We start from the raw sequence: 23,874 nt of genomic DNA, 5'->3' as shown, positions 1-23,874 counted from the left end.
ATTATTAGGGAGAGAGAGAGAGAGAGAGAAAATTACGGTGGTAAAAAGGAATGGGTTAAATGTGATTATGGAATTGATTAGGGAGTGGTTATGGAAAGAATTCAAATGGGAGAAAATTAAGAGAGGGAAAATTTTCAAAAATCTTACATAATTATTTTGAACCATATTAATAAATTATTAACAACCAAATATCTTTTTATTTATATTTATATACTACTGTACTATGCTCAGGTTTAAATCAATAATAACAAGGTCATTAATAATATCAGTCACCAAATGATTATATATAAAAATTTCCCTAAACCATAAATTAATATTTAGCTGAATTAATAAATACAAGACTATATATTTTATTTATTTACTTATTTTGAAAACTCAAAAAATTCTAGAAATTATGAAAAATATTAATAAAATATAATATAATATTTTAAATACTAGAAAGATTGTTTAAATACGTATCGAAAAAATTACGGTTGTTACAAAAGTGAACTTCACAAATTAAGCACAACAAATGATTGTTCTCTAAACAAGGTGAGAACTCAATTAGGCACAACTCTAAGTCACAAACCCTATAACCCAAAATATACTATGAATGTAAATACTCTAAGCTCAATAGGTTGTGTGTGAACAAAGAGATTCAATAAAAACAATTTAACTAAACTCAATATAAATCTAGCTTATGGAAATTAGAAACAAAACAATAAATAGCTAGAATGAGTTTAGGAAAACTTCTCTATAGATCAAGAGAGAGAGAGAGAGATGAGTTGAAGCTCAAACACCAAAGGATGATCTCTTCTTCCTCTTGTGAAATTATCTTCACAAAACCGAAACTTTGAAACAAGGCTTTAAACACCTTTAAACAAACTTAAACCCTTGTTAAACTTGATTAAAACATTTTCTTGGATTAGTTTGAACTGAGGATAAATGGGGGTATTTATAGGAACCCCAAAGATAAGAGAAAACAAGGCAAAAAGACCAGAAACCCAAAAACGATACAGTCTGGAAATATAGTCGTTACAGTGTTATGAGTCGACTCGTATTTTTCATGAGTCGACTCATAAGTAGTCGTTACAGGCTAAAAACCAACTTATGGGTCGACTCATAAAATTCATGAGTCGACTCATCATGCATGGGTCGACTTATGAATTCATGGGTCGACTCAGCAGAAACAAAACTAGTTTTCCAGCACACTTCATGAGTCGATTTATGACAGGCATGAGTAGACTCAACCTGATGGGTCGACTCATAATGTTATGAGTTGACTCATCAGAACCAAAATGTAAACTACACAACAGTTTTTGAGTCGACTCAACACTGTTCATGAGTCGACTTATGACATGCACACAGCCTGTTTTAAACAGTACATATCAACATAAAACAGGGTTTAAAAATATCAAATAAATTCAGAAAAATGTAAAACTTTGAAAAATGATTGTAGACATGATAATAAACATGCTACAGAAACTGTTTTTTAAAAAGGACCTCCCAAAAGAAAAATATCATTATTTTACAAAATAGTACAAAACATGAAAATGTAAACACATGAGTTTTGACATTTTAGCTTAACCATGTTTTGAAACATTACAAAATGTTTTTGCAGACTTAATAAAACATGTATATGATTATTGTTAAGTTTAAAAACTGAGAATACAATATTTTCATAAAGTTGCATGTTTTGCAAACATTTCAAAAGTAAATATGATTTCATTGAATTAAATAAAATTGATATTGATGAAATCATATATATGCATGTAAGTATGAAACAAAAATATGTTTTCTAATTATATTCAATTGTTTCATATTAAAACTTGAAAACTATCAAACCAAAAAATATATGCATATATATAACTATATATATACAAAACCAAAACGTGTATGTGTGTATATGATTAAGCTTAAAGTACTAACACACATAATATAAACTCCTAAACTAAATTACCCAAGCTTGATCTTGAACTTCAATAGCTTGACTTGGTAATCTTGTGGATGAAGCATCAACTTGTATCTTTAACTTGAATGTACGTAGCTTCACTCCACAATTCTGCCAACCTCAATTGGATATGATCGTTGAAGCTCTATTCCATCCATCCTCCAACATGTTATTTTTCTATAATTGATACAAAAACACAAAAACTAGACAAACAACATTAGAAGTAAATTGTTTGTAAATCATCATCAAAACAAGAAGGTCAACAATCTCCCCCTTTTGATGATGACAAATAATTTACAAAAAGATATATGCATGAAAGGAAATAAATATATAAATTATAATTCACATGCATATAAACAAGGAAATGTATACTCACAATATTTCTCCCCCTTTGACAATATCAAAAAGGGAAAAATGATCAAGAATGAAGAGAGCGAAAGCTCCCCCTATCAATATGCATGGGTGAGTATAAAACAAGTATAGGGAATAGCTCCCCCTATCAAAATACCATATAGAATATATGAAATGAAAGCTAAGGCAAAAACATGTGAGTAAGCATAAATAAAAGATATGCTAAACATAACTCACATACAAACAAGACAATGAGAGCACATATTAATATGTCATTTATGAAAGAAGTGTCTCATTACACAATAAAAACATAGTGTATAAAAATAGATTTGTGAAAACAAAGGAATGAGGAAAACATAAGAACCATGAAAAAAGTTTTCAAGTGAAAACAAATCACTCAAATAAAGTCATAAATCAAGATTTGAGTCCAAAAACAATGTTTGATCAAAGAAGAAAATTTTCTTTGTATAACTTGATCAAACCACTCATAGAATACATTATAAGGCACGAATAGATGATCCAAACCACTCATAGAATACATTATAAGGCACGAATAGATGATCCATGAGCACAAACATATAAATATCATATTATAAGTGAAATATAATGAATTCAAAACAACAAATCAAAATAAAATCTTCGATAAAATAATTTCAAGAGAGGCAACAATATATCAAGCTCTTAAGCTTGTTCCAACCTATATAATCATTCTAGCATCCGGTAAAACATGATTTGAGAAATAAACACCCAATAAACTCGAGGGGTTATATAAATACTAACCTCTCAACAAAAATCAAAACTAATAATCATGAAAACAAAAGAATTAATCAAAGAAAAATTATTTTCATATTACAAAAATTTTAAAACATAATTTTCAAAAACCAAGAAAAATTAAAAATTAAAAATAATACAATTCTTGGTTTTAAAAAGATTTTGGCATCCAAGCATTCTTGGTGCCGGATTGGTCAGGGACATGACCCCTATCAATAAAGTTCAAAGGTCTAGGGTTATGAACCCTTTTGGGTATATTTGGTGCACTAACCCGGTCATAACAATAATTGCTCAAATGACCATTCCGATTGCAATTTGTGCAATGAAAGAGACTCATTTGTTTTTGTGGACCATATGCTCGTGCACGAGAACCATTTGCAAATAAAGATTGTCTTTTAAAATTATTTTGCAAATGAGAAACATTATCAAACAAAGGTGGTTTACTTGGGAAATTTGGCAAGTTTGAACTTTTTTTCAAATCATAACAAAACTTCGCCAAATGGCCAAATCTACCAAAAAATCACATTTAAAACTATGTGGTCTACTAGAAACATTTGGCAAACGTGATTTTCTTTTCAAATCAAAACAATATTCGGCCAAATGACCAAAACGACCACAATGATCACACTTGAACACACTAGCATGCTTATGATGAACTTTGTGAGAATGAGCATGTGAATGTGTAAATGTACAAGATGAAGAAGCTACATGAGATGCACAAGGAGCTTTAGCATTCTTATGTTTGTGTGCATCATAGCAAAATTTAGATAATTAACCTTTTCGGCCGTAAATGAAGCATTTGTAAACTTTGCTATATATATGTGCATAATGAGTGGATAAAGACTTAGACTTGGCACACCTATCCATAAGCCTCTTATGATTATTAATGCATGTTTTCAAAGTTGAATCTAAAGATGAAATGCGTTTATTCACAAGATTCAATTCTTCTTTTTGAGGCATATATGCATTTTTATTAGAAGTAGAACATAAATAGTTATTTATAAAAGAAGCAGTATCATTTTTTATGTTCTTTACTTCTAACATGGCATTATTTTTGTCATGAGTCAAGTTAGCAATATCCAATTTTAAATTATTATTTTCCGAATTTAGCATATCATTATTTTCTTTAAGAGCATCATTCTCTTGAGAAATGATATCAAATTTGGAAGCTAACTTCTTATGACCGGATTTTAAACATTCATGCTTGCTTTGTAAATCAATAAAAATTTTATGCAATTTGTTATATGCATGCAATAATTTTTCACTAGCACAGGCGAGTTCATCAAAAGATAATTCATATTCGGATTCGGACTCACTTACCACACTAGGGCTATCGCTTAGTGGCCGTGTGCATGAAAATGAAGCTCCACATGAACTAGAAGCGGAATCCTCCAAAGCTTGTCGGATCGCCTCCAAATTTCCTTGATGTGCTTCTATAAGTTTCCATAATGTGTAAGCACTATCAAAAGAATCAAACTTGTTACACATAGATGAATCGAACGCATTATGTAAAAATTCTAACAAAAGCTTATTCATGGTAAACATACGATGATTATTTTTATTCTACTTGGATTTCTCCGAAGTGGGCACAATATAAGCATCATCTATAATTTCCCATAAATCGAAGTGTCTAGATCGAACAAAAAGTTTAAATCTAACACACCATTGGGCATAGGGGAAATTATCTAATCTACGAAAAATATTGATGACATAACCTAAACAAGGTGTACCGTGCATATCCATAATGTATATATGAGCAAGCAAGATAAAATAAAATCAAAACAAAATTAGCACAAAAAGATAAATTGGATCTTTAACTCAAGGCGATTAGATCTTAAATCAAAGAGCACCAAGCTCTGATACCAATTGTTAGACCCTAATGTCGCTATGAAAGATCCCTAGAGGGGGGTGAATAGGGTTTTTGCTAATTTTATCAGATTTAAATGCTAATTAAAACTTACTAATAAATATATCCTAGCAAGTATGATATGCTACAAGATATGTGCAAGGATATATAATATAAACAAGGGTAAATAAAATTAACATGCAACAATGGCGATATAACAATATGCAAGAATAAATGCGCCAAAGCCAAACTCAAACACAAGGAAATGATCACGGAGTTTGGACCTTCCGTCCTACGTCTCCGCTCCCTACTCCCAGGGAGAATCCACTACATATCTGATTTGGAAGCCGGAACTTCTCTACACACTCGATTTTCTAGCTAACCGAAAACTCTACACACTCGGTTATCAAGTCAACCGACAACTCTCACAAATCCTCACAATGTACATACAAAAGCTACAACCTCAAGTGTTGGTCCTCACGTATTGACTCCCTCAAGTGCTCGGAATTATCACCTCTCACTAGGCCACCGACAACACTCCTCTCGGTATCGACTCCGTCCTCACCACACACTCCTCTCGATGTACAAGTGTATTACAAAGTGAACTTCACAAATTAAGCACAATAAATGATTGTTCTCTAAACAATGTGAGAACTCAATTAGGCGCAACTCTAAGTCACAAACCCCATAACCCAAAATATACTATGAATGTAAATACTATAAGCTCAATAGGTTGTGTGTGAACAAAGAGATTCAATAAAAACAATTTAACTAAACTCAATATAAATCTAGCTTATGGAAATTAGAAACAAAACAATAAATAGCTAGAATGAGTTTAGGAAAACTTCTCTATAGATCAAGAAAGAGAGAGAGTTGAGTTGAAGCTCAAACACCAAAGGATGATCTCTTCTTCCTCTTGTGAAATTATCTTCACAAAACCGAAACTTTGAAACAAGGCTTTAAACACCTTTAAACAAACTTAAACCCTTGTTAAACTTGATTAAAACATTTTCTTGGATTAGTTTGAACTGAGGATATGTGGGGGTATTTATAGGAACCCCAAAGCCAAGAGAAAACAAGACAAAAAGACCAGAACCCAAAAACAATACAGTTTGGAAATATAGCCGTTACAGTGTTATGAGTCGACTCGTACTTTTCATGAGTCAACTCATAAGTAGCCGTTATAGGCTAAAAACCAACTTATGGGTCGACTCATAAAATTCATGAGTCGACTCATCATGCATGGGTCGACTCATGAATTCATGGGTCGACTCAGCAGAAACAAAACTAGTTTTCCAGCACATTTCATGAGTCGACTTATGACAGGCATGAGTTGACTCAACTTGATGGATCAACTCATGATGTTATGAGTTGACTAGTCAGAACCAAAATATAAACTACACAACAGTTTATGAGTCGACTCAATACTGTTCATGAGTCGACTCATGACATGCACACCTGTTTTAAACAGTACATGTCAACATAAAACAGGGTTTAAAAATATCAAATAAATTCAGAAAAATGTAAAACTTTGAAAAATGATTATAGACATGATAATAAACATGTTACAGAAACTAGTTTTTAAAAAAGGACCTCCCAAAAGAAAAATATTATTATTTTGCAAAATAGTACAAAACATGAAAATGTAAGCACATGAGTTTTAACATTTTAGCTTAACCATGTTTTAAAATATTACAATATGATTTTGCAGACTTAATAAAAGATGTATATGATTATTGTTAAGTCCAAAAACTGAGAATACAATATTTTCATAAAGTTGCAAGTTTTGCAAACATTTCAAAAGTAAATATGATTTCATTGAATTAAATAAAATTGATATTGATGAAATTATATATATGCATGTAAGTATGAAACAAAAATATGTTTTCTAATTATATTCAATTGTTTTATATTAAAACTTGAAAACTATCAAACCAAAACATATATGTATATATATAACTATATATATACAAAACCAAAACGTGTATGTGTGTATATGATTGAGCTTAAAGTACTAACACACATAATATAAACTCCTAAACTAAATTACCCAAGCTTGATCTTGAACTTCAATAGCTTGACTTGGTAATCTTGCGGATGAAGCATGAACTTGTATCTTTAACTTGAACGTACATAGCTTCACTCCACAATTCCGCCAATCTCTATTGGATATGATCATTGAAGCTCTATTCCATCCATCCTCTAACATGTTATTTGTCTACAATTGATACAAAAACACAAACACTAGACAAACAATATTAGAAGTAAATTGTTTGTAAATCATCATCAAAACAAGAAGGTCAACAACTTTGCCAATTGCACACCAATCTCTAGACTAAGAGATCAACCTCTCTCAAACCGAGAAACCTTTTCTTGAATCAAACAACTCAATTCCTATAAGCCTTGATTTGTAGTGTTGTGTAGCAGTGGCTTAGGAATAATTTTATCCTCTGGAAATTGCCTAAATAATTTGTATTTTGAATGAGGATGAAAGGCAATTTCAGAAACAATCTTTTCAACAAAATCTAAAATTTTAATTCTTGAAAATTGCACAAAGATCAAAACTTATGGGTATGTATTCATAGTGCATTTTTCTGAACAAATAACCTTTATATAGCCCTTGAAAAGAAAAAATTTTAAACTTTAAAAATATTTAAAAACGGCTATAAATTGTCACTAATTCAAATTCTAAATTCTGGTAAAACTGTATTTGTAGTCGACTACAAGATACAATAGTCGACTACACTGAGTCTAAACAGACTCTGTGAAGTCAGAAAATTTCTAAGTAGTTTACTATAATGGTCATTAGTCGACTATATTGTAATCAAACAGAAATTTGACAGAAACTTGAAATACAAATTTTGCCTTCAGTAGTCGACTATAAAGTTGATTAGTCGACTACACTGAAAACTAACAGAAACTTATGTTTCAGTTATAAGCTTGAGTAGTCGACTACTATTCTAATTAGTCAACTATACTGTAAACTAATAGAAACTTATATTTCAGATATAGACTTGAGTAGTCGACTACTATTCTAATTAGTCGACTACTAAGAATTAATAATGATATAAATTAAATGTTTTGACACTCAATTATTAACTATAAACTCTAAAGGTTAACATAAGGGATTTCTATAGTTAACCAACACACTAAGCATGTGTTAGTGTGTTCTAATTTCTATGTGTGCGTATGTGTGAGTGATCAAGGCTTGTACAATATTTCTAAGTAAAGAAAAATGTAAAACCAATTACATTGACGTATATGTTCTTCATCTTCTTTACTTCATAATGCATTGAACTCATTTTGCACTTGTTCATATTTGATATTGAAATCTGCATATAAATGTTAGTGTATTTGTATAACACACATAGTATAAATTGTTATGATCAACATAATATCTTGGAGACATGATATTCAACATTCTCCCCCTTTTTGATGATGCAAACAATTTATGCATATGTAAGTATATTCTAAAAGAATTAGAATATTTTGAAATAAATATACTTACTCCCCTTTATAATTGCATATTAGAGTCTATAATATTAACAAGAGTCTATAACATTTATACCATTTCTCCCCCTTTGTCATTAACAAAAAGAAATAAAAAATTATGCTAAACATGCCATAATTTCTTCAACATGAGCTAATACTTCAAACAGATCATCCAGATTATGAACATAGTCCACAACTTCACCCATCCAAATAGGTAGGCGAAGACTTACCATAAAAACCAAAAGTTCCACAATGTTCATCACCATAATCTGTTTAAAATATATAGCACATGAATTAACTAACCACTCACCATAAAAACAACATAGAATACAGTCATATAAGAAACATAGTAGCAACATAACACATATTACATATGTCTTAAAAACAAATAACTATGACATAGTTTGTGACAATCAAACTTAAACATACAAAAATAAGACATAATTGTTTTGATAACAAACATAAAGTTTATCCAAATACTAAATGATGCATTCATGGTCTTCTAAGATGAAGGTCCTGGAGGAGGTTGATTTCCTTGGAAATATGCATTTAGCTTCATATCCAAATTATTAAATTTCTTCATTAACTCCTCATGATTACTGATGATGTAACTATTCTGGGAATAAAGAGCTCGCTGATCAGTCTCTAACTCAAGAATGCATGCAGACAAGGTGTTATATTGCACATCCGAGAAGCAAGAGGGTTCTGAGTGCATTTGTGGGGGGTTGTTGACTAGATGAAGGGCCTGCTTGAGTTGAGGATTATGGAATATCTTGTGGAATTTGTTCTTGAGGAGGTTGAGGTTCACCTTGAGGATTGTGATCATGAATTTCAAATTTTGTTAATTTCATCCTAGTTAGGGCATTAGAGTCAAAGAACTCAATGGAACGAACAACAGAATTCTCAGACTCAAGATCAATATGAAATTTATCAAAGATTTTTGTTAGAAAAGCACCATAAGGAAGAAATTCTTTTGGTATTGTCAGAAGATTATCATAATAAACTTCAGCCCAATTAACTTGGATATTGCCCAATATAGCATATAATGCTTTTGCTAAGTCTAGGGAAATGAAATGAAAACTTCTAGTTTTTAGAAACAAGTTATAAGCTAAGATTCGAGCAATGAAACGAGGAATTAGACGTAGCTTATTTGAATTATTCAATGGTTTACTATAACCAGGAAGAAAAAAGCTTATTTGAATTATTCAATGGTTTACTATAACCAGGAAGAAAAATATGATTGGATAGCAATTCTGAATCATTCATTCTGATTGGTTTACTATAACCAGGAAGAAAAATATGATTGGATAGCAATTCTGAATCATTCATTCTGATTGACCTAAAAGAGACTCATCGGAAAGGAATGTTAAAAAATTTTCTAATTGACTTAGAAGTCAATTCAATTTCTATTCCTTTGATAAGAGTTCTAAGATTTTCAGTTCCACTAATAGTTCCTACACGTTCTATATTAGTATAGAAGAGTTGAACTAGAAAAGGATATGTGGGTTTTTTATTTTCAGCAGAGAATAATTCAAGCAACCCCACATTCTCAAAATATGATCCAAAATTCCATGGGATAAAATCATCAAATTTCACAAATCATCCTGGAAGAACTTCAAATGTTGATATTTTGTTAAATTCTTCAAGTAAATCAGGATTTTTTAAATATATGATGATTTCATCTTTGACATTTGAATGAACTTGCTTAGCTTTCTTAGCTCTAGACATGATAAATCAGAAATGTACCAAAAAATAAGAAAGATCAGGTTGAGAAAATTACCAAACAGATGAAAACCCTAGGATTAGTCGACTAGGACTGGTTGTAGTCGACTACAAAAGCTGTCCAACTGAAGAAAACACTAAATTTGATGAAAATTTTTGAGGAAAATGAAAGTTTGATGATGCCCTAACTTGGATTCAATAGGTTCTGAAGTGGGGAAGAGGAGGGATCGGTTTCTAAGAGGAAGATAGTGGGTAGTTTTAGGTTTTTATGATTTTTCTTAAAAAAATTAAATTGGATGGTCAAGATTAAATAATAGAACAAATGAAAGGTGAAGATTTGATCTTAAATATGTGGCTTGGATTGAAAGAGTTATAAAAAAATGGTTGAGATGAAGTTTACTTAAGTGGAACGGGTATTGGGTTTTGGGTTTGATAGGTAAAAGTCCAAAATGCTTGAAAACTGTAAATATGTAAAATCTGTTTGAGTAGTCGACTAATAGGGAAAATATTCGACTACAATGTAATTGACAGAAAGTTGATTTTTAGATTTTAACTCAGAGCAGTCGACTATAAGTCAAATTAGTCGACTACACTATAATTTACAGAACATCTTAAATACAATGCTTGTGCATGTAATCGACTATAGATCAAATTAGTCGACTATTAATAATGTATATGCATATGTATTTGTTTTAAAAAGTTAATTTAAATCTCCAATTGAACATATACCTAATCCCTTCTTAACTTAACATGAATTTCTTCTTTTAAGGGTTTTGTTAATATATCTGCTATTTGTTTATCGATAGACATAAATTCTAATGAAATAACACCTTTAAGCACATGATCACGTAAGAAATGATGTCTAATATCAATATGTTTTGTACGTGAATGTTGAATAGGATTTTTAGATAAACTTATTGCACTTGAATTTTCGCACATTATGGATGATATGTGACAGATTATGCCATAATCAGATAATGTTTGTTTCATCCATAAAACTTGAGCACATGCAAGACTTGCAGTAATATATTCTGCTTCAGTTGTTGATAATGATACTGAATTTTGTTTTTTACTAAACCAAGATACAAGAGAATGTCCTAAGAAACGTCATGTTCCACTTGTATTTTTTCTATCAGATTTGCATCCATCAAAATCAGCATCACTATAAGATAATAAATCAAATGTGTTATTCTTTGGATAAAATAACCCGTAATTTGTAGTATGTTTAAGATATCTAAAATTTTTTTCACGGCTTTAAGGTGTGATTCTTTAGGATTAGATTAAAATCTAGCACATAAATATACACTAAACATAATATTAGGTCTACTAGCAGTAATGTAAAGAAGTGATCCAATCATACCTCGATAGAGCTTTTGATCAACAGTCTTACCATTTTTATCTTTGTCAAGTGATGTAGTAGTACTCATTGGTGTTGGTTTACTTGTTGTATTTTCCATTCCAAAGCGTTTGAGTAAATCTTTAGCATATTTGCTTAAATTGATGAATATTACTTCTTTTAATTGTTTGATTTGAAGTCCAAGGAAGAAATTGAGTTCACCCATGTGACTCATTTCAAATTCATCCTGCATAGTTTTAGCAAACTCTTGACAAAGATTTTTGTTAGTAGAACCAAAAATAATATCATCTACATATATTTGAATTAATAATATATCTTTACTTATTTTCTTAATATATAATGTTGAATCAACCTTTCCAATTTCAAAACCTGAAGTTAAAAGAAAATTCTTTAATCTATCATATCAAGCACGAGGTGCTTGTTTAAGACCATATATGGGTTTCTTAAGTTTAAAAACATGATTTAGAAAACTTTCATGTTCAAAACCGGGAGGTTGTTCTATAAAAACTTCTTCTTCTATAAAGCCATTTAGAAATACACTTTTAACATCAATTTGAAATAATTTAAAATTCATAAAACATGCAAATACAAGTAAAATTCTAATTGATTCTAAACGAGCAACTGGTGCATAGGTTTCATCATAACCAATACCTTCTTCTTGATTATAATCTTGTGCAACTAATCTAGCTTTGTTTCTAACAACTTGACCAAATTCATCTAATTTGTTTCTAAATATCCATTTTGTTCCAATAATGGATTTATTTTGAAGTCTAGGTATAAGATCCCAAACATTATTTCTAGTAAATTGGTTAAGTTCATCTTACATAGCAATTATCCAAAATTCATCAAGTAAGTCTTCTTTTATATTTTTAGGTTCAATAATTAAAATAAAAGCAGTATGAGCAATCAAATTAAAATGAGATCTAATAGTTACTTTATCAGAAATATTACCAATAATTAAATCATGTGGATGATTTTTAACTTCTACAAAATTTTTTGATAGATCATTTTGTAAATTATCATCTTTTGAAGCATCTATCATTGGAGTATCATTTATATTATCAACTATATCATCATCATTATTTAATAAAATTGGTGTTTTTGTAAAATTTTCATCAAAAAAAACATGTATAGATTCTTCAATGACTAAGGTTCTTTTGTTATATATTTTATATGCTTTACTATGATTTGAATATCCAACAAATATTCATTCGTCTGATTTTGAATCAAATTTGTCCAAATTATCTTTTGTATTCAAAATAAAACATTTACAATCAAAAACTTTAAAATAAGAAACTTTACGAATTTTACCATAAAATAATTCATAAGATGTTTTCTTTAAAATAGGTCTTAATAAAATTCTGTTTAAAAACATAACATGTTGTAGATACAGCTTCTACCCAAAAATATTTTGGTAAATTACTATCACATAATATGGTTCTAGCACATTCTTGTAAAGTTCTATTTTTTCTTTCTACAACTCCATTTTGTGGAGCTGCTCGAGGAAAAGAAAAAATATGAGAAATATCATGTTTATCACAAAAAATTGTAAATAATTCATTTTCAAATTCACCTCCATGGTCACTACGTATAGAAGTAATAGATAGAGATTTTTGATTTTGAATTCTTTTGTAAAATATAGAAAACTCATTAAAAGCATTATTTTTATGTTTAAGAAATATTACTCATGTAAATCTTGAAAAATCATCAACAAGAACAAAAGCATATCTACTTCCATTTAAAGATGCTACTCTAGAAGGACCAAAAGATCGATATGAATTAATTCTAATGGTCTACTTGTAGAAATTATATTTTTAGATTTGAAAGAAGATTTATGCATTTTTCCTTGTTCACATGCATCATAAAAATTATCCTTAAAAGAAAGTTTAGGTAAACCATTTACAGAAACATTCTTAGAAATCTTAGAAATATGTTTAAAGTTAACATGTCCAAAACGTTTATGCCATAAAATAGAATCATTAGAGGATACAAGAAGGCAATGTTCATTACAAATGTTATTCATAGATAACACATATACATTATTTTTTCTATGTCCTTTAAATAATATAGTAATCATATCAATATCATAAATTAAGCAAGATTCTTTTTCAAAACCAATTTTAAAACCTTTATCACAAAGTTAACTTATACTAAGTAAATTATGTTTAAGACCATCAACTAATAAAACATTATGACTAATAGGTTTGTTTGGATTACCAACAGTTCCAATACCAATGCCCTTTCCTTTTTTGTTATCTCCAAAAGTGACAGTACTACCATCCTTATTTTGAAAAGATGACAACAATTGAATGTTTCCAGTCATATGTTTGGAGCAACTGTTATCCAAAATCCACCTATCTTTCTTAGGTACCTAAAATGATAAACATTTACAAATTTGATACACATGCTATGTTGGGTCCATGAAATTAGCCTTTAGGAAACCAAACCCATGAAGAGTTTGATTTGCCTAAAGTTGATAAACAAACATTTTTAATATAATCAAAAATATAAAAAAATTTATGTAATGAAGTTAATTATTTAGGCACCCAAATAGAAAAAAATTTTGATTTCTTTTTACATATATCATCATTTATATTACAAGAAGGTTTTACAAAAATGGTTTTCTTAGATATATTTCTATTAACTTGAAAACCTAAACCTAGTATTTTATTAAGATTTTCTTTACCTTTATTGAATTTACTAACATTCAAACATATATTATCATATTTTAATTTAATAGAAGAAATATCTTTATCTAAACTATTAATGCGAATATTTAAATTATTACATTCTGATTTTAGATAAACGTTCTCATTAGATAAACATTGATTTTCTTTAAGCAAGAAATGATTTTCTTCTTTCAAATTAATTACTTGCGAGTTAGAATTTGTAGATGAATTAAAATCTAAAATTTCTTCAAGTAATCTTTTATTTTCTCCTTTAAGAAAATTATATGAAGCCTTTAATCTCAAAAAAGTTTCATATAATTCATTAAAAGCATCTAAAAGTTCTTCATTGTCATTTACTTCATCTTGTGCCATAAAGCACATATGAGTGTTCGCGGGAAAAATTGGTTTCATTGATTCCATTGCACTCTTGAGTAATAGTTTATCGATTACAAAAGATCCGGTCTTTTTATAAGATCCGGTTACAACAAAATCAAAAAAGAAATTAAAAGTATAACTTTCCTTTTATGTCGAACGAATCGCGAGATCCTGTTTTGCGGTCTCTCGCTTTTGTGGGTTCTTCGCCTGCGCCGGGGTTAATCCGTGGACCACCGCGCAATCTTGATCCGGTCGGATCTACACGATATGACGGGTGCTATTTCATGAAGGAAATAACAGCCGGGGGTACTATTTCGCCAAGGAAATAATAGCCTTTAGTAATCGAAATCGACCAAGCGAAATCGATACTCTTCTCGGGATCAAAAACCAAGCTTTGATCCGGAGGATAGTCGTGTAGATCTCAGATCTGATCTCTCTCGAACTCCTACCTTATTTGGCGTGGATGATCGCCAAGAACCAGATCTGAGAGTCCAAGTCTTCTAAGTTGAAAATCCGAGGGTGAGTTCTTAATCCAGCAGAGTTTCGGCTCCAAAATTCCAACCCCCCAAAACAATGAGCCACCAAGCCTATTTATAGGCATTTAGAACCAGATCTGGGCTCAGATCTGGGCCCAGATCTGGGCTTGGCCCAGGTGCCCGGCCACCTAGGTGGCTCGGCCACCGAGCCACCTCTTGGTGGCTCGGTTTTGGCAGAGCCACCTAGAGGTGGCTCGGTTTCGGCTGAGTCCTCCAGGTGTTTGGTTTTGTGCCCGTTTTCCGATTTCGCGATTTGTCCCAACTTTGATTTGTTGACCTGCACTCTGATTTGGCAGTCCGGATCCTGATTTGGCAGTAAATCTGCTTCGGTGTTTAACCTCGTCGCTTCATCGCATCTCACTTAGCTTCGATGTTGTGGTCTAACGATCATGCTTGGATATATCGCACGATGGTTCATTGGTTTGTTGAATCACCGTGCCGAGCTGTGTTAAGGGACCTATAAGCAGTTTTATACGCCTACAGATACCCCCTCCAAAGTATTTCAGCCTCGTTCTTTTATAGAAGAGTCTGGAATGCTTTGGATATGATTGCCCCAACCTTCAGTCGGTGTAATGGGAACTTGGAATGGCTTCTATTCTTGATTCCTTCAATCCTTCAGGCTATTCGGTGCTTTGTCGAATGTCTGTAAGGGTTCCGGTGCTGTATTTATTGTCTGACCGTTGTCGGAATTTTGAACTTGAAGTCGATTCATGATTTTCTGATCTTTTAGCTCGTGTTTGCTGGTTCAACATAGAACTGACCATCGATCGTTGACGTTGAGTCTTTATTTACGACGCGTTGTCCGGCGTAGTGTTGTTGAGTTATCCTTAAGAATATTTTTAGAAAAATATTCTCCAAAAATTTCTCAACCAAAAATAGGGAATAGTTTATACTCGTATACCTTATTGGAGTATTGTTCATGTCCGAATGAGCTAAACCGGCTCGATAATGAACTGAACCGGCTCAAAAAAGGTAGTAATTAGGCTCAAAAACATCTTCCAACCCTTCCGAATGTGTGGGAGAAGAAAGAATAAACATGGAACTGAACCCTCGGTCGATTTGAAGTAGTTTCGATACTCGGTTCAGCTTCAATTTGAATTCTGGTTCAAATCTGGTTCAAACTGGTTCAAACTGGTTCAAGACTGGTTCAACCTGGTTCAAGGCTGGTTCAGGACTGGTTCAAGATTGGTTCAGCCTGGTCTGGTCTGGTTCAGCCTGGTTTGGCCTGGTTCAGCCTGGTTTGGCCTGGTTCAGCCTCCTTTGAACTGATCTAGACTGGTTTGGTCTGGTTCAACCTGGTCCGGTCTGGTTCAAGACTGGTTCAACTATAAAAGAGTCTCTTTTTCACCTCTCTAGGGTCGGCCACATCCCCCCCCCCTTTTTGGATTTTCTCTTCCCTCGTGCATCCTTTCTCCCTCAAATCTTCATATTTGTCTTAGATTCATCATTCCTTTTGATCTTAGACTGAAAAATCCCTCAAAATTTCCATATTTAAAGTTTCTCTCAGGCCCCTCGAGCACGTGGTTCGAGCCTCTTTCAAGATCTAATTTTTTGTCGGATCCTCGAGCTTTTCCTCAGGTAAATCCTCCATATTTTGGCATATTTCATGTTTAATTTAGTACATGAATTTGTGGGATGGGTAAATCCTCCATATTTTGGCATATTTCATGTTTAATTTAGTACATGAATTTGTGGGATTGCATATGATGGTTAGGGTTTGTGATTTGACGCCTCGAGCTCATCTTTCAGGGGGTAGAATTTGGAGATTTTGCAAATCATCATGTCGCACATCCCGAGAGGTCGCTCCCCTACTGCGTCGGCTGATGGCGTGCTTCCCCCGTATGCTGGTGAGCTTTTTTTGGCGTATTTGTAAATTTGTAGATTAGTCTTTTATCCCCATTTTGTTCTCCTTGGTGAGACAATTGGGAAGAGCCTTGATTCTCCTTGGTGAGGATCGACGCTTTAAAGATGGGTTTTGCTTGGTCAAAACCATATCTCAAAATAAATAAAGGGGGCGTTTTGACGCTGCATTGTGCCTTATAAGGCAGGGATATGTTTTTGGTATATCCTACCTTATAAGTGCATAATGTGGCCAAATCGTCTCACCCTTTATAAGGCAGTGACTCTATCTTATCCGTTCATAAGATGAGTTCAACTTCCTTTTATAACTGAGACTAACAAACACTTAACTGCTTGTTTTCAGTGGAATATCCCTCTAGAGCGTTCTCATCTCATGCAGTGGACGGACGTCGTGACGAGTATTATTCCACCTCCGATGATTTTTCATCTATTCCGCTTACTCTTCAGTTTGTTCCGGGCACGTCGACAGAGGTTGCCCAAGTGGTGAAGGAAGGTGGACATCGAGCTCTTTGACAGTTGATTACGGATGCGCCTTTCGTGAAGGGTGCCAGTTCTGTTCAGTCTCTCAGGAAGACTAACTTTTTATTTGGCGACTCTGTCAGAGATCTAAATGTAGTGTTTATTGACGCTGAGCAGTGGCTTCATAAAAATGGCGATGGTTTCCTATATTTACCGAAGATTCCTCGACACCGCTCGTTGACTGAGCTCAGGTGTCAGGCTGTGACACGGGAGATGTCGTGGCGCTTGACAGGGGAGCATGAGAGTGTTCACTGTGGCTATATCACTCATCAGGCAACTCCTAGTTCGAGCAGGAGTCATATCGTTGGATTGCGTCCTGGAGTATTGGGGCTTGATGCACCGCCACGTAATGAATTTCTTGCTTCTGCTTCTACTTTGAAGAATCGTCTCGCCGACTTAGGACGGGAGTTGCCTGTGGCGTGCCACAGATTCTATGGCTGGGTCCATTCTTTAGACAAGTTTTGGTGGGCTCGTATGACGAAGTATGTCTTAAGCCGATGGAGCGAGGAGTTGCACGCTTGTGGTCTATATGCAGCCATTCGTTCCACCATGTATGGCTTACCTGTCAGTGCGAAGCATTTCTTCGCTTTGTGCGAGATCTATAACCCAGATTCGAACACTTTTCTGACCCGGCAAGGGGAGTTGGGCTTGGCTCTCCATGAGATGCACAGGATTTCTGGTTTGCCCATGGGTCAGATGCTATATCAAGAATACTTTCCCTCCAACCATTAATTGAGTCAGCTGAAGGATCGCATGCCCGACCGCTACGAGACTTTATGGGACCTCACATGTCACTATCATATTGCTTTGGCGCAGTCTGAGCCTTTAGCGAAGAGGACTAAGTCACATGTGAGTCTGAAGCCGTTTGCGTGTTATTTGTTCAGGAATCTAGAGAGCAATTCTGGCGAGGCTATTTGTGAACTGGCACCGCTTACTCCTTCAGAGGTTAATGGTCTGTTGAAGAAGATTGACGCTCACTCTTATACCATTAGCAGTCCCGAGAGTGGCTTTCCTGCAGGGACCAAGTTTAAATCGTTCTTATGGCATGCGATCGCATCGATTCAGCCGATGACCCTTCTTGCCGATTACCTCACTATCTGGTTAAAGAAATGCGTGGTCCCATATTAGTCCGGTGACATTATGCCATTGGAAGTGCTCTACCCAGTGGTTCAGCTTTCCTACAAAAAGGAACTTTTGCTTCTTCCGGTGATGGTGGCTAACATTCCTCGAGGGCTTCGACAGATTTCTAGTACCTTCACACAGAAAGAAGATGCACCGTCGGCTAAGATTCCTCTTTCTAAGGTGGAGCTCCCATATACTTATTTGATGGCTTGGTTCGTCCTTCATCGTCCTGATATGATGTCGGTACCTAGCATCGTAGACCGCTCTGTTCCCCTACTACAGTTGTTTGAGAATGGCAGGTGGGAGGGGCGAGGATTCCTTGACATCAGAAAGCAGCTACAGGTCCATAAATGTTGGGCATTTTCCACTTGCTTCCCGCAGTTCTTCAGCCGATATGGCGAGTGTTTGATTGATGAGGAGAAGCCGAGGGAATATCGAACTCATTTAGATATCGGCTGCTTTAATTGGCTAGTGAACATTAGGCCGGGTTATCTGACCTTCCGGGTGAGGAATCAGTGTTTTATAGAGCCATATCTACCCTGCCGATTCGCCCACCAGTTTGGTTATGATCAGCTTTATGTCGGGAATCCACGTCAGTAGCTTCGGACTCATGGCGGTTTGGTGGATGGTCTCCGGGCATGGCTGTGGACCGTGACGGGCTGTACCGGTGCTAAGTTCAGTCTCCCGAGTGCTGAGCGGCAGTTGAATCTCACCTTCTTAAGCTGCAGGTGGTTGTTAGCAGCTAATAAAACTGTCCCTGTGAAGTCGATTGTAGAGCTAGTGGCCGAGGAAGCTTCTCAGGCTGATTCTCGTGTGATTCGGTAAAATGCTCGGTCATAGAGGACACGGAGCAAGACTCGTCGGATTGACGAAGAGGGAAAGAAGATCTTCCATTCTGCTGATGAGGCTTCAGGCGAAGATCTTGAAGATTACGAGGACAGTTTCGAGCGAGGTTAGCTACCTATTCTTTCCCTCTGTTTTCTAGAATTATCAATCTTGACAGTTGTTTGATGTTTCAGGGACCGCAGCTGACAAGGATGAAGAATTCCGTCCTTTTTCCCAGGCGAGACCTTCGATTGTTGTCCCCACTGCTAGGCGGAAGAGATTAGCCCACAAGCCGCATGCAGATTCGCGAGCATCTGAGATGGGTTTGTCTGGTGATGATCCCGCTAGCACTTCGACTCATGCTTTTCCATCTCTTATGTAGGAGAGCGTGGGGATAGCGAGATGAGTCCTGATCCTGCTCCTCATGATTGTGTATTTTCTGGTGAGCCCGACTCACCATACCAGGTAGAAAAGCCTACAGAAGCTGCCGACGTTAGGGAGACTATCAATGTAGGACCCGATTCAGCGAATCCAGGTACATCTACCATTAACAATGTACCCTTTTAGATGGCACATAAAGGAGTTGAACGATTCAGAATTCGTGCATTCCCTAATTGTCTCTATGCTTCTTGCTCTTTTAGACAAATTGCAGGAGGCAAACGTGGATCTTGGGAATAGAGAGGCTAACACACCCATAAGAGGTAACTCATTTCCATTGGTCGTAGTCTCTTTATTCTTCCTTTGCACTTATATTCTCTTGTGTCAGATTTCTTGATTGATGATTTTGACGAGGAAGGCTTGCTTGTGGACACTCCTATGCTCCACTTCATGTATGGCTCTCCTCAGATTGATGACCAGATGCCTGAAAATATGTTTCCTGAGTCTACACTCCCTAAGAATCCCGAGGATGGTCCTTCTGAAGGTACGTGTCTCTTCTCAAGTTAATTATATGACTAGCCAATTTTGACTAATGCAGCTATAATGTGATGCATCTGAGAATTCCGTTTTGTGTTCGACAGGAGCTTTTGTCGAGACTGATCCTGTTAAGCCGGCTGTGAGACCAGCTACACCAGCTGATACATCCACAGCCGTTACACCTCCACTACCCCCAGTGATTCAAGGGGAAGGAGGTATAAATTAAGCAACCGAGAAATGTCATTTATTTCCTCATTAAGGCTTTTGACGGATTTCTCCTCTTTGTGTAGGGCTTACTTCTCGGCTTCATGTCCTTGTGAAATAGTTGTTATCGGACAATGACCCTGAGAAGATCGTCATCTGCATAGAAGTCCGCTCCTTCTTCTCCTTCGTGAATGCTATGATTGGCAAACTCTTCTACGGCGGACTTTTCCTTCACCAGTTTAAACCTTTCCTTGATTCTAGAATAAATTCAATAAGGGATGCAGGATACCCGGATCTGGCAAAGGCTATAGTTGATGACCTTGATTGTCTAGAGCACGAGCTTCAGATGTTTCGTGAGCTCCGGGATGCAGGTGCTTCTTCATTCATTGCTGCCCATTTGGATGCTCGCTTACAGACATGGCGCGATACTCGGATTTTTACTGAGCTCAAGATTCAGGTGCAGCGGGACCGGGTAGACCGAGTTGAGGCTAACCTTGCTATTAGATCATCTTCACTCGATGAGCTTAATTTTTCTATTAACTCTTGTGAGATCAAGATAGACCAGCTCCGCAGAGAACTCCGTGAAGAAGAGGAGACTTTGAGTATTCTTCAGATGACGAAGATACAGGATCAGCAAGCCCACACTGCTTTATCTGATGAGTTGAAATCCCTGAAGCAGAAGTTGGTTGAGACGGAGGAGATTGCTGTGAAGACTTTATGAGCTTAGGCAAGTTTATGATGAGAAGCTGTCTAAGTTTAGTCAGTAGATTTTTAGCCATGGGCTTGATGTATGATTTCATTTGCTGAATACTTTGACTTTTGATTCTCTTAGTGGAACTGGTTTTTATCTTTATCTTTATTATGATTCCTCATTCCGTTTGAAATGATTGACCATAATACTCATAGGATTTTTGGCAAACCCTTAGCCTTTAACGGATTTGATTAGCCTTTACCGACTACCATTTGAGTCGGGCTAGCATGCGGATTGTCTAAATCCGTTCCGCATGTAACGTTGTGCTAAGAGAGTAAATTCTCTGAGACTTCGTGCTATGATATCGAATACATAGGCTTCACCATTGTTACGGGAATAGGCTACCCAGCAACGTGTATTAGACGCTGACTTATCCCTACTTACGTTTCAGGATAAAATACCCCAGAATCGAACTCTGGTGTCTTTTTCTACGGAGAAAGACTAAACCAGCGACGCGTGTTAGGCGTCGGCATATCCTTTCTTAGGATTCAGGATGAAATTCCCCATGCGTGTAAGGCATGGGTTTTGGTGTTATTAATAACAACCTACCACAATGTTGAATATGTGGGCGGGTGTTCTTTTTAACGGTTAAGAACTAACCGGCAGCGCGGGTTAAGCGCAGACTTATCCCTGCTTAGGTTTTAGGATAGAATACCCCAGAATCGAACTCTGGTGTCTTTTTCTACGGAAAAAGACTAAACCGGCAGCGCGTGTTAGGCGCAGACTTATCCCTGCTTAGGACTTGGGATAAACTTCCTAGGATGAATCCTAGATTGATAAATTTTGGAAAAGATCGTTGCGGGAAAGGAAGAATTTTATATTCTATTTCCCGGTCTTCTTTCAGGGTGAAGGCGAACCCGAATATAAGGAAGGAAGAATTTTATATTCTATTCCTTGATTCTGGAAATGAAGAATTTTATATTCTATTCCCAGCGCAAAAGAAACTAGAAGTGGGATCTCCACTCCGAGAATCTGGAAAATCTAGATAAACGTACCTTTTATAGGATTGGTTATCTAATCTGAAGATGAGTTTTTCATTTATCGAAGTAAAATTTCAACTTCGGTTATAACCATTGTAGGCATATAAAATTGCTTATAGGTCCCCTAGCATAGCTCGGCACAAACCGACAAACCAACGTTCCTGTGGGATCGATATCTTTTTATATCTATATACTTGATAAATTGTGGACTTGCAATTGGTACGCATAATTATGCGCACAGTGATGCTCATCATCGGAGCCTGAGAGTTAGCCGAAAGAGAGAGAGCTCGAGTGGTCCTCGCGATCGAGGGTTAGTGAGTAGATTTCTTGGGAGGATGAGAGGAGCGACATAAGTGGTGCGGTAATAAATCGTAGAGAGAGAGATGAGAGAGAGGAGAGAGAGAGGAGAGAAAAGAGAGGAGAGAGCGTGATTGGGCCTGACTAGGCCCCGCTTCGCGATGGGCCTGCGCCCGCCCGGCCCGGCCGGCAGGAACCGGGGCGGCGGCGGGCCTTGCGGGGTTCGGGGAGAACGTGCCCGGTGGGAGAGCCACGGACGCCGCGGCACCCGGTAACCACCGGGCCCTGTCCGGGCCGGGCCGCTGGGCCGACGCGGCCGGGTTACCGGTGCTGGCCGCGGTGATTTTCCTTTTTTTATTTTTTTTAATTTTTTTTCCAAAATTTTTAATGATTATTTAACTTATAAATATAAAAAAAGAAGCAAGAAAAATAACAAAAAAAATATTTATTAATTACTTAAAATGACATAAAAATTCAAATAGAAATGATGAAAAACATATTTCTTTATTTAATAATTGATAAATCAGTTACAAATTACAAGTACAAAATTATATTTTGGAATTAATTCGGGCATCACAAAGATAAGTAATCCGCAACTAGGTTTGGCCTACTCACCTATATCACTATCATTTGCAATTTATTTCCAATAATATATTCTTACAAATTGTAAGCTAAGATATAAAAACTAGCAATCTATTCCTTTATATCTATCTGGGGCTAAGTCCCAATTCTCAATTATCTTCAATTCCAGCATCCGATCGATGCCTTGCGTTGGCTTCTCGTACCTCCACCAATCTTGTAGGGGCACATGATCACACGATTGTACAGTATATGGATCGCAAGCATGTCCTGTGATCGTCGATCAAACGACGCTGCTGTGGCTGAAGGCCGGGATTCCGAAGCTACCGTCGAACTGCACTGTTAGTAATCACGCGAAATACAAGAAAAAAGAGTTGGCATGAATGGGCATTTGGCTGGAAAGCAAGTTATTACGTGAGAGTTGGTTAAACGGAGTCGCACTATACATTTCAAAGTGCCCAGCTTTTACGAGGGGTTGAGGTTCAGTGGGTTATCCTTTGTTTCGGGGTTGACGTTGAGAATTTTGGGCGGCTGTACTTTGAGTGAGGCCAGTTTGGAGATTTGGGTGAGGGATTATGGGGGTGTAATTTTCGTAAGTTGGCGTGCGTGCATTTGGTTGGTGATCACGGCATTCACGGAGGTTTATGAAGAGGTACATTTTGAGAGAGGAGTTAGATGGATTTACTTGTCAGTGATTGTGTTGTCTGAGCACAGGGCCGTGGCAGATCGTTTTGTTTGTCATGGCAGTTGTACTATGGTGCTGGGGTAGTAGG

The sequence above is a fragment of the Asparagus officinalis genome, chromosome 6, assembly GCF_001876935.1.
Source record: "Asparagus officinalis chromosome 6, Aspof.V1, whole genome shotgun sequence".
Taxonomy (NCBI): Eukaryota; Viridiplantae; Streptophyta; class Magnoliopsida; order Asparagales; family Asparagaceae; genus Asparagus; species Asparagus officinalis.
Note: the sequence above shows the minus strand (reverse complement) of the source record.